Here is a 12,884-nt window from a genome sequence, read left to right as displayed (position 1 = left end):
GTGATCTACTTTTCCCAAGCGAAACTTCTCCCATTCTATACAGGTAGACCTTGACTTGCAACAGTTCGCTTAGTGACCATTCAAACTTACAATGGCACTGAAAAAAGTGGCATGACTATTTTTCATACGTATGACCATTGCACCATCTCCATGGTCACATGATTTATATTCGGATGCTTGACAACTATCTCACATTTATGACAGTTGCAGTGTCCTGGAGTCATGCAGTCACCTTTTACGACCTTCTGACAAGCAAAGTTAATGGGGAAGCCAGATTCATTTAACAATCATTTTCCTAACTTAACAACTACAGTGATTCACTTAACAAACATGGCAAGAAAAATCATAAAATGGGACAAAACTCACTTAACAAATTTCTCATTTAGCAACATAAATTTTGTGTGGTCATAAGCTGAGGACTATCTGTACTTCTAGGCACATTCTAGACAATGCAGGGTTCCAAGTAACACCCCCAATAAGAAGACTCCGAGGCTTGAAGTTCCTCAAAGTTCCATTTTATTAGAGATGTCATATTGGCACATCTGGGAAAACCCAAATCTGAAAGCTCTCAGGTTTTCCCCACCCAAAGGAAAATCCAAGTCCCTGCCCAGCACCCACATGTCCATCACGTGGTCCAATCAAAACACCAACCCAATTGGAGATTCCTCCCAGTTCCAGCCTTCCAGGTGCAGGGCAAGATGTCCTTGACTGTCTGAGAAAGGAATGTTATTATGACTATATATCACCCATGCTCCATACAATGCCCTCTCCCAATTTCCCACAGTAGTAGTAGTAGTAGTAGTAGTAGTAGTAGTAGTAATAATAATAATAATAATAATAATAATAATAATAATAATAATAATTTTATTTCTATACCGCCCTTCTCCCGAAGGACTCAGGGCGGTGTACAGCCTATTTAAAAACACAAGACAAAAACATCGATTCAAAATTTAAAATAATTAAATAAATTTGGCTCAATTTAAAACGCCACAAATTTAAAATACTCCAATTTAAAATTATTATGTTGATAGCCCAGCCTGGTGGAACAACAGGGTCTTCAGTGCACAGCGAAACACCTGGAGGTCGAAATCTTACGTATTTCCGGGAGCAGTTCATTCCAATGGCTGGGGCTCCCACAGAGAAGGCCCTCCCCCTGGGTGTCACCAGCCAACATAACTTGGCTGATGGCACCCTGAGGAGACCCTCTCTGTGGGAGCAAACTGGCCGGTAGGAGGCTATTGGTGGCAGAAGTCGGTCTCGAAGGTACCCGGGTCCTGTGCCATGGAACTTTAAAGGTGGTGACCAACACCTTGAATTGCACCCGGAGACCACTGGGAGCCAGTGCAGCTTGCGCAGAAGGAGTGTCACGCGGGCACGAGTTGCGCCCATAACCACCCACGCGGCCGCATTCTGGACCAGTTGGAGCCTCCGAATGCTCTTCAAGGGGAGCCCCATGTAGAGAGCATTACAATAGTCCAGCCAGGAGGTGACAAGGGCATGAGTGAAATGTGGCAGGCCTGAAGGCCCAATGCAAAAGATGGTTTCCAGGCCTGATAGCATGTACCTAGAGGGGGAAAAGCACATTTTCCTAGACATTCTGTTCATGAACAAATTTCAGCTCTTTCTCTTCTTAATACCCTAGGGGAAAAATATGGAAGAGGCAGTGGGAAAATACGGGAGGATTACATGGGTTTATAACACTTTCATACACATGCACAACAATATGGACATGCACAACATAAATAGAGTTGAATGAAAAAGCATGTTAATTCTAGTTGAAAACCTTGGTGATTGCATTCACAGAATGGGAACTCAGCCAGAAAACTGACTTTATCTATTGGGTATTGAGGTTCCATTTGCAGTTGATGTTGGCCTAGTGACAAACATGGCTTACATCCCTTGGCCATGTCCTTACCACCTGCCTTGACAAGTGCAGAAAAAATGGTTGTATCAAAATCTTGACAGCTCCAATCCAATCCAAGGCTTAAACAATACTTGGAGTTCTTTTCTCCATAAGCACATTGTTCTTATTTACATGTGCGTTTCCTGTGGAGAATGCTTTATGGAAAGTGGAAGATTTCCAATTAATTGGAGGTCCATGATACACGTTCTTCTATATGTACTTATATATTTGGCTATATATATCCCCGTTTAAGAAACTGTTTGTGTTTTTTCTTTTAAAAAAGATAACATGTGCTCCCTCAAAATGTGTTGGGCAAGGACTATTTTCATACTAAGATCTGGGCAACAACTAAAATTAGAGAGAGAGAGCCAGGAACATGTCTTCCAGTGCCTCAGATGCTTCAGTCAAATCAATCCTGATTATAATCTATGATGGTAAGTTGGCAGCTGGGTAATGGAAAACTTCCAAACATTACCTTAAAGCTGCAGAAATAAAGAGGGTATATGTGAATGTGATATTTGGCAAGGAAAGGCACATTGTTTCAGCGCTGTGGGAAAAATGCTTAATGTGCAAACATTTCCTTAAAATAAGATTATAATGAAATATTAGAGGCAATGTTATTAAAGTTAATCAACTTTGTTGACTAGATGAAAAAAATATGTCATTCTAAACCTATGTCCTGTCCTCAATCTGCAGAATAAATCCGGTGTTCCGTACCACCCTGTTTTACCTGAATGCTAGACAAGAGATTTTAACTAGAGAATGAGCTCTTGTGTGCCCCGAATCTTGAAATTCAAGTGTACTCCTGTATCATCTGAGATTTCCAAATGATTTAAGGAGTGATTGAGTAGACTGTGAAAAGGTCTAGTTAGTTATCTACTTTAACTAGAAAGATTATAATGAACTGTATCAAAAATGATGTGATCTTATTTCCTTCGTATGGAGTAATATTCATGAATACATACATATTTGCTCTTAGGAAAACCTTAGAGCTTATTTGTTTTATTTCTTGGACATATCTCCCACTTCTTTTTCAGGCATTTGGGGTGGTAAACATGACACTTCATCCTTCATGTTTTCTCCACAAGAAACCAGTGAGGAGGGTTGGGCTGAGGTAAATGCTAACTTGAAATCACTCCTTGAGCTTCCATGGCTGAAGGGAACTTAAACCAAAATCATTAGTAACAACCACAACTCATGCACAGCATTTTGAAATGTTTGAAGGAATCCATTCTGTTTCATAAAATAATCCTATAAAGTTAATATTACTAACAAAGAGGCTTAAGTGGACAGAGATTGGCTCATCAAAAATAGAATTAAAATTTGAACCAGAGACTTTTTAAATTTGTATTTTAAGTTCTTGAACCACTACTCTACATCATTTCTTTACGTTCCCTGATGCCTTCAATCTATATTCCATCAAATATCACCTGTACATTTTAATTGTTATACTTTCAGTTATTATTACATTTGTGGAAGGAAGAAATCAACTAAAAGGTCCAATGGACCAAAAAATAGTCTGAGAAGATGTCATTTATTAATGAGCCTAGCCATTTTTTTTTTTAAAAAAAGCAATGAATATAATTTTATGCCTTTTTATGCATGGAAGAATTTCTCTCACACACCGCCTGGCTGTCTCTGACTTCACATGAAACCGCATCAATCAAAGAACAGCTTAGAAAGGAGAATGTTCACAGATGAAGCTGTGGAAATTTCCATGAGCTTCCCATTGCCAAAGCCCAAACCAATGACACTTGGTGCCAAAGTGTAACATCCAATCTTCTTTTTTCATTTCGCTAAGGAAAGCAGGTAAGCTATTTTGCTTTGGCATTTGGGTTTTTCAGTTGGGTTTGAAGAGAGAACACTAGGTCAGTTGACAGCCAATATATGGGGGATAATCAATCTTTAGTTGTTTCTGGCATTTTCTTGATACCTATTTGAATTACAATTTCAGGAATAAGTACATACTTGTTCTGACGGTGGCTTAAACAAATTCAGAAATGGAATAATACTCTCAGAGACTACCTTATCTAAACTGTTCCATGCCTAATCTTGTACTTCTTCATGTATCAACTCCTCAGGCAGAGTTTGTCTGCCTTTCGACTTTAAAAGGGATGCCTAAAAGTCATACCCATTATATAATAACTAGAAATAACCAGTTGAAAACATAGAAATCTGTTTTCTTAGTCCTTCTAGCTCAGAATGGAGGTAGAAGAATGTCTTTGAGGGCTGAAGACATGCTAAATCACAAAGCCCAGCAATCCCAGATAGCATAGCCAGTTGTGAATAATGCTGGGAGTTGTAATTCAGCAACATCAGGAAGACGTAGATTTGGGGGCTGCAAAAATCTGGACCGACACTTAATGGGAGCATAGAGAGGCTTTGGTGATATTTCACTGATCAGGATGGTTTTCTGAACTTTTCAGCCATAAGATTTCTCATTCCTCACAACTACAGTGAGGCAGTGGCTGACAGGAATTCAAGCAGGGATTTTCCAGCCATTATCTGATCTAGGTCTTATTTTCCTGTTACAACAAGGAACCATTCTACATTCAAGCCTTCTCTTATATTACAGGCAGTCCTTAACTTACAACCAGAATTGGGACCTGAATTTTGGTTGCTAAAAGATGCAGTGATTAAACAAGTCATCACGTTACTGGGCCCGATTTTATGACAACTTTTACCATAGCCATTAAACAAATTACTTAGTCATTATGTGAATCCAGCTTGCCCCATTGACTTTATTTCTCAGAAGCTGGCTGGGAAGGTTGCAAATCATGATCACGTAATGACAAATCACAACCTTTCTAAATGCAAGCCACTGCCAACCACCCAAATTGCAATCATATAACTTCAAGAATGGGATGTAAGTCATTTTTTCTGAGGCTGTTGTGTCTTCAAACTATAATTACATCTTTATAAAAATAATAAAAGTGGGATAAAATATCTTAATTAATTAATTAAACAAGCAATTCCAAAATGCACCTCTCTTTTGAAATCACTGACTGGCTGCAAAAAAGTTAAAGTCCATTAGGTCAGTGGTCCCCAACCTTTTTATCGCCGCGGCCCGCTGAGCGCGCGCAGGGGTGGGGCCGCGGCCCGCTGAGCGCGCGCAGGGGTGGGGCCGCGGCCCGCTGAGCGCGCGCAGGGGTGGGGCCGCGGCCCGCTGAGCGCGCGCAGGGGTGGGGCCGCGGCCCGCTGAGCGCGCGCAGGGGTGGGGCCACGGCCCAGGAGCCTTTGCGCAGGCCCATTGCGCACGGCCCAGGAGCCTGAGCCTTTGCGCAGGCCCATTGCGCACGGCCCAGGAGCCTTTGTGCTGAAGCGTTCCTGTCCCCCGGCCGCTGCGCGGCCCGGTGCCAGGTACTTCACGGCCCGGCACCGGTCCGCGGACCGGGGGTTGGGGACCACTGCATTAGGTGGCACCAAAAGATTCAGGTTTTATTTATTTCTTTGCTGCCATCTAGTGGGTAGCAATAGCACTTAATGCCCATTCATAATGCTTTACAACCCTCTCTAAGTGGTTTACAGAGTCAGCACATTTTCCCCAACACTCTGGGTCCTCATTTTACCAAACCTGGGAAGGATAGAAGGCTGAGTCAACTTTGAGCCAGTCAGGATCAAACTGCTGGCACTCGACAGAGTTAGCCTGCAATTCTGCATTTTAACCATTGCGCCACCATGGCTCGAATTGGTAGCCTTACCTTTGAACCTGATGGTAAGGTATTCTGATGATATAGTGAACTAAAGTGGCAAAAAAAGTAACTTTCTTCCTTTGATTCTAGTCATTTTGGTTGCTTTAATATTGTCGTTGCTAGAACATGCTATCTCTAAGCAACTAAGTATCAAAAGAGCTACTGATGTTAGGGAATAATTTTGGATAATTTAAACCACATAAGAATGCTCTTACTTAAAAGTGGCCAGATGCAGGAGAGGGGAAGAAGATGGCAGCTTTCCACCTGAAGGCTTAAGGTGGTTGAAAGACTCAAATTGTTATTTAATAGAGGCTCTTTATGGCCACATTTGACACCTACTGGTTCAGAATTCCTCCTGTTCGGAATGTACGTCAGAGTTTTGAGCCAGTTTACAAACTTGGAAGTAACTTCAGATCTGCCATCTCCAGCTTGTTGATTGACAGGCCCAAGAAGTCACCACGTGGAGCCTAGATGGCAAGTATCAAATGCTTTGCTGCCATCCAATGACTTTTGTTGGTATTGCCTTTTCCAAAGCTAACCCTCTCACTTCTGCCACTGCTCAGGTCAACATCTTTCCAATTTAATTAAAAGAGTGCACTCACAGCTGGAGGCCCTTTGCATACCTGGCAAGGGACTTGAGCTTCAGCCTCACCTCACCTGTATGCAAATACTCTGTTCTTTTCATCAGCCTGCCAAGAGAAGCAGAGCTTTATCTGAATTCCAAAGTCACAAAAACAGCATTGTACTCTGGCAGTTAATTTTTACCGGTTTACAATGTACTTGCTTTGCTAATAATGCCAGCTAACCACAGCAAACTTTCTGAACACAGCTGTTGTTATGCTTTTATAGCGGATGAAAGCATTGATTTCTCCACCACCACTTTTGCAGATTGTATCTGGGCCAGATAGAAATAGTCCCTCCTTGCTTTCATTTGAAAAAGGTTGTGTTTCTTCACAAAGACTGACCTGTTCAGGATTCTTCTGGCTTTGTCTCAGCAAAATTGGCAACGTTATATACAGAAGTAACGAGTGACATCTTGTAGACGGAAATGACAATGGCCCATGCCAAGGACAAGTGACAACAGGGTGAATAATGCCAGCTATAAACTTTACAAATCTAACTATTAAGTCGATGAGATGTTAATTCTGACTTGGAACACCCAGCTTTTTAAATTTTTGGGAGTCCAAGTAGCTAGGACTTTAAGATGGGATGTTCTGAGAATCAGTCAAGAGAGGGACTTGTATTTTAAGCAGGGCTCCTGCACAGAAAGAGGAAGGGCTAATGTCTCACCCCCTTCCTGCCTCGTTCCAGTTTCCTGATGGAAATCATGACTTCATTTGCCCTAAGCTCTGTGTTTATTTTTTTCAGTATAAATAATAAAACAAATTATATTCTCATCTGGAAAATGAAATTGATATTGATGGTAGTTGTTCAGTTACAAGTATGGCATCCGAATTTATAACAGCCCGTATGTATAGATATGTGTGCATATTTTCATAACTTAAATAAACTGAAAGTGCATTTGATAAAACAAATACATAATAGCGGGGATTTTCAGATTTTAGGATGAAGGAAATAAACACCCCTCCCGTCTGTAAACTAATTTGCTATTGTTTAAATAAAATACCCCTCTTCTACAAATTTTCCAGTTGTTTTTCTTTCCAATCTCTTATAAAGTTAGCCACTTTAACAGGCTGCATAATTATTATATTAGTCAATTAATCCATTTAAAGCATATTGCAGGAACTGAAGGGGGGGGGTTTCAGTTATAATGTTATATATTGTAGGATTTTCTTGGATATGAAGAGGATATTAAATAATGAAAAGTAGAAATTTTATAATTAAATAATGATAAAATAATAACTGCAGATTGTGTAAAAGCAAACAGCATTCAGTTTTTCTGGCACATTTCCATTGTACTGTCTATATATCTGATTACCCAAACAACTGAGAGACCAATTTGCCTTCAAAAACCCAACCAGCATGGATGCCATCCAGTGACTATAAAAATGTGAATTAAAACTGAGAAAGTTTCTTGGATACAGATGTGTCAGATATATATATACTTGACTATCCCTGGGCAGATTATTTATTTTACCTCCAGATTGGTTTAGCATTACATTTCAGTGTGTTTTCTTCCTATTCAGTCAGTACTCTAAAAAGGATCTGATGCAAAGAAATGTATGAATTACCCATATACACGTGGCAGCAAGACAGCAAGCCAATTATATAAATTAAGGCAAAGTCTTTCTATGTTCTTTCTGGTCTACAGCCTAAGGGCAGAAATACTTGTGTTGCAAGGGTGGTTGTGTTTTTTTGTTTTTTAATTTTGCTGCACGGAAGCACTGCAATTAAATTTTGATTTGCACAGCACTTTTAAAGTATTTACATGGAATAGTAATTAGGGATCTGACTATGCCAACAATATACTGGAATAGCAAAAAATCCTGGCCAAGTAGTATAGGAACAACTTGCTTCATATCCTCACAAAACACTGTCCAAACTGTGTGACCTTTTTATGGTGGTGACTCACATTTGGAATATAGGAAGGTAGAACCTGCACCTGTTGTATCATATGTTTGATGATAACTGGCTTGAACTAGGTGACTGTAAGGAAATGTATGGCGTTCTTTCTATTGTGTGGACTTATACAATCTTCCTGATAGTTATATTTGCACAGTGATGTTGTGGCACCCATTCAAAATAGAGGAAACAATAATAATACTGTGCGGCAAAGTACAAAGCTTGTGGAGAATGGAAGCCCTGCCTCCCAGAAGTCGAACCCAGTAAAGCCTTGGGGATATAAAATCCAGGAGTGTAAAGTCCTTCACTGGCTATGAAGTACCTGATAAAACACCTTGCAAAGGTAGAGATTAAGAGATGAAGGTTTGAGCAAGGGCATCCTTGGTTCACATGAGGTGAATCACAAGGGCTTGGATTAAACCACACGCTCTCCACTTCGGCCTGTCACTTTAGTTGTCTTCCTCAGTCAGCAAATGTAGTAATGAAACAGAATGGGGAGTACATGTTAACCCACAACCCTTCGACCCTCTGTCTTTTTGGACTGATTTGGAAGTTTTGATGGAAGTCTATCACTGCATTCAACCAATCGTAGTTAAGGTACTCTGAGTAAGTCCACAAAAGGAGAATTGATACAGTATAATAAGGAAATTCTCCTCTTAGCTTTATACAAGTAACATAATCCATAATCCATTCAATTAAGTATTAATGGGGAATAGCTAATGTGTCAGCTATGAAATTTCCAAGACTGGAATAACCTGGCTTCAGGCATCCATGTCCTGTAATCATGTGGTCTCGGCAACTGAGGGCACTTGACTATGTTTGGAAAGAAGCTACATAACGTAATGCTTTGATATACAGTATTTGGATGGGAGACCTCCAGAAGTGTGCATGGCTGTAGGCTAAGGCTACCAAATATGGACTGCAACACTCTTGTTGGCCAGTAGAAAACAGTTGTGAAATGCAGACACCTCTGCCCCTTAATTCTTGATTCTTGATGAACATATCCTTCCTTTTATGTACACTGAAAGCATATGAGCCAAGACAAATTCCTTGTGTATCCAATCACACTTGGCCAATAAAAAATTCTATTCTATTCTATTCTATTCTATTCTATTCTATTCTATTCTATTCTATTCTATTCTATTCTATTCTATTCTATTCAAATAGTTGCCTGCTAATCCTGATGCATCTGTCTAGGTCCAAGAGTCCTACAATGGGAATTTTTTTAAAAAACCATTCTGGAAAAAATGCAACGGCAAAACATTTCTGCATTGTTTCCAAGAAAATGACATGGGTATGTCCACCTAAAGTTGAACTAGACTTGAGGAATACATTATCTTCAAAAATCTTATAGCCAGATTATTGCAGTGCACTCTGAGTAGGGCTATCCCTGAAAATAGCCTAGAAACAACAGCTGATTCTTGGCTCTAAACAGGTAGTATTACAGCTGTCGTGGAAGCTCCAGAAGAAACAATAATATGGAAATCAGACAAGAATATTGTCCTTCTAAAAGGGAAAGCAAAGCAGTAAAGGTCCAACTTCATCCAGATATAACTAAATCTAGTGCCATCTAGCGACAAGTAGGGTACTGTACTGCCTTTAGCTGATAGTCCATTTTAAAATATATGCACTTTCCATTTGAATCATAAACTATAAAGAATATCCTCCCAAAGAGGAGATGTTTTCTTATGCCCTTACTATGATTAGAAGCATATAGTGTCTACAGCAGAACTTCTCCAAATGTGGTGCTAATATTTCCCTGGTTGGATTTCACATTTTGCGCATTTTTATCATCATTTGGAGCTTTATTTTTCCTTTCACAGAAAAAAATAAAGTCAATACACTGTGAACTCAAGCTATAGGTAGTCCTTGACTTACGATCACAATTGAGCCCAAAATTTCTGTTATTAAATGAGACAGCTGTGAAGTGAGTTTTGCCCCATTTTATGACCTTCCTTGCCACAGTTGTTAACTCAATCACTGCAGTTGATAAATTAGTAACCTGTTTTTTTAAGTGAATCTGCCTTCCCCATTGACTTTGCTTGTCAGAAATTCGTAAAAGGGGATCGCATGACCTTGGGGTACAGCAATAAATATGAACCAGTTGCCAAGCATCTAAGTTTTGATCACATGACCATGGAGATGCTTCAAAGGTCATAACTGAAAAAGAGGCATGTCACTTTTTTCAGTGCCATTGTAACTTTGAATGGTCACTAAATGAACTGTTGTAAATTGAGGGCTATTTGTATTTGGAGATAAGAGTGTTAAGAGTCTCCTCCTCCTAAAACGCAGTGTTTCAGTTTTGTTCAAGTGCAGATTGCCATTGCCTACTTATGGTATCTTTCTTTTATTTTTTTCCCTCCTCCCAATTTCCCTTCCATTGAAGTCTGCTCAAAATTTCTCTCCCAAAACAGAGCTTTGGTTCTTCTTGATCTAAAGGAGAAATTTCAGAATGCCTCCTTGCTAAATTCTGAGTTTCAACACTAAAACACTTTTTTTTTTTTACAGAAGAGGTCATCTGAAATTATGTCTCACTCCATTCTCAAAGTATGAGATAAAAAATCCTATGATCTCACCACACTTGGACATCCTCTGATGAAACATAGGGTTACAAACTTACAATTAAAACCATTTAAAGTTTAAAAATACCATGAGAGAATTATGTGTATGCTAGCTGCATGGAAATTTACAAAGAAGATAATAGGTAGAAAGAATTGGGTACATGACTTCTGGACAGTATTATTGATATTTTCAAATATATTTTCATAGCTTACATTTTACTTTAAATGTAATCTTAGGAACTCAAGAAGTTGAATTCCTAGTCCTTCAATGTATTTTGTAGCATTCATTGCTTGGCCAGATGCTTTATTTTCTCTGAATAGGACCTATGTAGATCAACCTTTATACACTTAGCAATAAGAAGTAAGAATTGAAATCCTGAAGTTGTTAAAACTTGCTGTGGAGTGAGTCTGAAAAAAATATTCATACTTTTTTATATGTAAGTCAATAATTATTTGTTCTATCCTTGACAAATCAAAATATAGGTGTATCCCATTCAAACCGCAGCTTCACTTTGGCGATACAGTACATATGTTTGGTGACAATTCTATTAATTGTGAATTCTTGGTTGAAGTAAAAAAAGAAAGAAGCACATATAAAAGGAATGGATCAAGGCACTCCTATAAACAAAACACTTTTTTGAGACCTAGCTATGACTTTATTTAAGGAGAATAAAGCCCAAGGGAGTGATATATTTTAGTTATATTTTAAAACATTTGGTCTTAGCAGAAGTCTTTTAGGTAGCCCCAAGTGTCATTGCTCTTGGCCGAGTGAAATATATATACTACATGATTTGGACAATGTTTATGAATAAAAGAAAATAAAAGTTTTCATAAGACCTAGTTCCATGTGAAACTCTGACAGAGACTTCCCTTCCCTCCAATAATATATCCTTCTGATACGATTCTGGAAAATGAAGCAGTATTCCTACTTCTAGCCTCCATCGTTCTGTTGGCTTTTCACATTTGCACATGCCCAGGAGACATTTCTGTCAAAATGAAGTGGTGAGAAAAATGAAGGGTCTTGGATAGGTGGCACTGAGAAGGAGCACCTTGTTTTTCAAGATATCTAAACATACATTCATGGAAAGTCCTCAGAATCCAAAATTTGCCTCACATTAAGCCATGCATGAGGTTATCATCTGTGTTGGCCAACAGGTGTTGCTGCTGCCTCCACACATTGGAGTTCTGAGTTAACCACCCCCCATTAGGGTAGGAGGGTCGGTTGCCCATACCTCAAGGAAACAAAGCAGGTGTTTTCCTTGCCCATCCAGCCAGGGGGCTGGTTAAATTACATTTGGAAAGAATAGCCTTGCTTCTTTCATGAAATTCAATTACAGAGAAAGAGAGGTGGCACCTTTTGTGATGCGATGGGACAATCTGCGCTTCTTGTGGCCCCCTTCTGCTGGCTACTTTGATCTGAGTGCTATTGTCTGGCTTTAACACCTTCACCTTTAATTCCAAACAGAGGAGGCCTATCCAGCAGTTTTTCTATAGCAAGAATTGTTCAAGTCTTCTTAATAGGAACCCTCAATTATCCAGGAAGCCAGAAACTAAATACACATAGTTTTGGTGAAATATAAGATTATTCTCACCAGTATTAAAACAAGTAGGAGAGGCCACATTAAAGACTCAGGTTTTACTTTCTAAGACTATTGCTTAATAAAAAGCACACTGGCAACAGCTCAGCAGCACATTAGGGTTGGAACCAGTTCAACCCAAAATGCAGAAAAGAGATGTAACTGAGTAAAATAATACAGGTCAGACAGGCTCTTCAGCTCACCTTAATAAGATCATTATTGTAAAGCGCTATCACCATATTGACATGACCCAAGCCTGTGGCAGTTCAACACTATAGTATTGCAGATTTGCATCACAATCCTTGGTGGAACAAAACCACACTCCTCAGCCAGGGAGAACTGCAACCTAAGCTGCCAGAATCCAACCCTGCACGATAATTCTCACGTACATTTTAGGATCAGAACAGTGTGGATTAGGAGGACAGCTTTCCAAATGACCAAGAAAAATTTTCACTCGTGCTCAACAAAAGACATCTCTCACTTGGAAAGTCAAACCATTTAGTCTCCTCTCCTAAATAGCTTTACCAATCTTTCCCTTTTTCAGATGAGTAGATTACAGTAATTATTCATCAGCTGCATAGATATAATGTTCTTTGGCTTGTTGCACTGGCTTTTTAAAATTAATGAA

This window comes from Pituophis catenifer, unplaced genomic scaffold, assembly GCF_029215685.1.
Source record: "Pituophis catenifer annectens isolate HBS135680 unplaced genomic scaffold, rPitCat1.0.hap2 SCAF_1, whole genome shotgun sequence".
In the NCBI taxonomy this organism is placed as follows: domain Eukaryota; kingdom Metazoa; phylum Chordata; class Lepidosauria; order Squamata; family Colubridae; genus Pituophis; species Pituophis catenifer.
This window is presented reverse-complemented; position numbering follows the sequence as displayed.